Here is a 3,500-nt window from a genome sequence, read left to right on the forward strand (position 1 = left end):
AAAAAAAAAAAAAAAAAAAAAAAAAAAAAAAAAAAAAAAGCTTCAGTAAAAAGCTGCAACAAATAGACTCCTGAAAAATGCATGTTAGTTCATCCTCCTTCCCCAAGTTGGCTGCTAGAGGCTGAAACTCTTTGCTTTGCATATGATAGTCTCTGCACTGGAGGAAATGATCTGGTAAAAATGGTAAATACAAATGTGCACTTGTAATTTCCCTTTATAGGAATTACATTTTTAGAATTATATGGCCCATAAGAATTGGAAAACACTAAATTTGGCTTAATCTTCTAGGCAATAAAATATCTTTAAGTTGGACTCCAAAAGTTCCAGATTTTCATTGTTTACCACCCTCCACCCTAACAGAAGGGATCACTGAGTCTGCTGGAAATGGGTGCTGTAAAACCTTGAGGGCGTTCTTTTGATCTCAGGCTTTGAGAACAGGTCAGTACCGTAACCATGCACTCTTAGGATGAACACAAAGGCAACACCGTTATCTGAAAGGGCCCTTTAGATGGAACCACTTAGGCTCTGTGAGGAAGTGCATGTGCATACATCCCAATATTGTACTATGCCCTGCCTTGTGGTTTGATTTCTGCTCAACTCCCCATGCTTTGTTGCTGCTCTTACATCTTCATTTATTATGGAAGAAAATTGGCTTCTGAGCAAAGCACAAGAATTGATCGCTCTTAACTTCCTTTCATTGTGAGAATTTTTTGTAAAAATGGATCAGGAGTGAATCAGGTGAGTCAGTGTAGCAGGGGCTTAGCTCCTTTTCCCACATTTCCTGTACAATCCTAAAACCCTTTTTCAAAGTTTCTCACAAAACAGCAAGTACAAGATCTGTGTGGTGAACTGTTGGTATCTGCATGGCTGTACAACTGCTGTTTGAATAGACTGCTCATATTTGGATATGGAAGACAAGCACACCTGAAAAGTTGCTGTATAGTTGTTTAACCTATACAAATTTGTTGGTTCAACAGGCAGCAGTGCAAGTGTCGAGTACAGATGCATGTGTTGTAAAGCTGGATTTGGATTAAGTCCCATATTAATTAACTGTGTTCATCAAAAAGGTAAGTGCTACAATAATTGCCTGTGAAAAACTTTACTCTTGAAGGAAAGAAAGAACTAACTAACACAGGTTGCAGTCAAGAACTCAAAAGTTATGAAATACCAGAATTAAGATTGCCTGTGCATGCTTAATTTCCCCCTCCTGCTGTGTTTGTGTGTGCATGCATCATGAAAGTCTATTTGTACAATCAAACTAGTGGTGCACTCTTTTTGTTTAAAAAATTATGATTTTGAAACAAAGTGAATTTGATTTAAACATTTCTAGTGTTGCAAGGAAGATTGAGCATGCAGAATTTCAGCCTAGGCTTTGTGCATCTGCAGTGCAAAACGCACAGAAAGGGAATTTGTAATCAAGATTTCTTCTCCTTTTTGGTTAAGTGGTGTGAGTAGCTTTAGTTCCAATTAGTGAAACTTAAATAAGCCACATTGTTCAGTTTGATCATTAAATTACACTGATCAGTTGAGTGCATTAGAAGCCTTTGTGTTCTTAAAAAAAGCTACATTTAAAATAATGAGGGCTTTTTTTCCCCCTGTAAGTGAGATAATGGGCAGTGTGTTAAAATAAACACCAGCTTTGGAAATTTCCTGCATGTGTTCTATGAAGATGTCCTCAAACAGCAGCATTTAATTTTTATGACACACCATCCTGTTTACAAAGCAAGGTTCATTTAATATCTTCATTTTAATTTTAGAAGTGGTTAATACCACTACCTGTTAGTTAAACTTGTTCATCCTTTTCATAATAAAGTTCTGTCTGCAGTTTCATTTTGCCAAACTTGAACAATTTGGGCTGAAATTTCAGAAAAGTGTTACTTTGAGGAAGACATTAGAGCAGCGCTCTGGAAGGGTTAGGGCTTACTTTGAAGCACACCTGCCAAAAAAGTTGGCCACTGCTGCTAATAGAGTGTTCTGGAATGAGGCTTCATCTGTCTCAAACTGTTCGATTATGGAGCTGCAGATGCACAGAGCCTGCAGTGAAACCCTGCCTGACGCACCTTAGGTTGTGATATTTTATAAGTATTTAATTACATTCCATTTGGTTTTAGAATTCTAAGCACTTAAAGTTTTGGCCCGTGGGCTGGATCTGGTCCCTGGACTTGTCACCTGGTCCACAGGATACTTGGAGGAGCTAGGGATTTGGGGGGTGGGATGAGCAAGAGCAGAGCCCACTGCAGAATTCCAGGGTACAGAGGTCCATTGGGGATGCATTTCAGTAGTGGCAAGGTGCATGATGACTGCATTCATTCTTGTGGCTCTCAGCCAATACAGGGTGCTCGCCCTACTGCCAGAGGTGGGATTGGCTCTGGCCTGTGAGGAGCACCATGGGCTAGATCTGGCCATAGGGGTGAGGTAGTTGATATTCCAATTTAAATAATTTGCTTCTGCAAACAACCTTGCTACCAACTGGTATACCCTGGGGGTAATGGTATGTAGTTTTGTTACAAACAGGGGTCAGGGACAAGTAACAAATGATGTTCCTGATGTTTCTTTGACTTTTAATTACTTAAATTTGGAGTGTACACTTGGATTTTAGTGTAGATTAAACCATAATTAACTTTTTGGAGCAACTAAATTGCTTGTAGATTTGGAGCTGCACATGTCATATCTTGACCTAAATGACCTCTAAATATTAAGATATCACTTTGCTTTATTGAATCAAAAGTCCACTTTTATAAGTTTGTTAATTTTATGCTTTATCTGGTTGGTTAGGGGTCTGAAGAAATCTGTTATACTATCCTAACTGTACCACTCTGCTCTTTTTTTTTTTTTTTTTAAATGGAAAGCAACTAAAGCTACTAGAAACTGTGTACTGTTAAGGTTCTGACAAAAACCCACAGGGCAAGAAAAAGATCAGAGTTTAAACTCAACATCCGGACTGGCTTTCTACCCCAACTTGCCCCGTTGGGGTTTTTTTCAGTTAATACAATGACATAATGTAAGTAGCTGGGGCTGGCTTGCATTTTCAATCTTTTGAGTGAATATTTGTGCTCATGACTGGCAGCAGTTAAAATAAGTCTTTTTAGTTCCAACACAAGCAGCTACAGTGTAAGCTGTACAACACTTCCTTGCCTGTAACCTCAACTGTGACCTCATACTCTCTTGGAATGTCCATGCTGGCTCAGATTTGAGTCTGTCCTCTCCAACTACTGCTACTAGTGCCAAATTTTATGCTGTGTTATGTGATATGGATTGCTGTTAACTAGCCCTGAACTATTTCCACTGAATTCATTGAGAACTAACTCTAAAACTAACCGAATTCTGAATCTTCCTCTGTATAATAGGGTATTTTAAATAGGATTTAATTTAAGTGGATCTATCTAATGCTTGCACCATCTTGTCAGCTTAGTAAATGGAAGACCTATACTCAGCCACAAAACTGATATAATATAATGTAGGCAAAAGCAGTATACGTTTCTCTGTTAACCTCAACCTCA

This window comes from Gavialis gangeticus, unplaced genomic scaffold (genome assembly GCF_001723915.1).
Source record: "Gavialis gangeticus isolate Ggan-Ray unplaced genomic scaffold, GavGan_comp1, whole genome shotgun sequence".
Lineage (NCBI taxonomy): Eukaryota > Metazoa > Chordata > Crocodylia > Gavialidae > Gavialis > Gavialis gangeticus.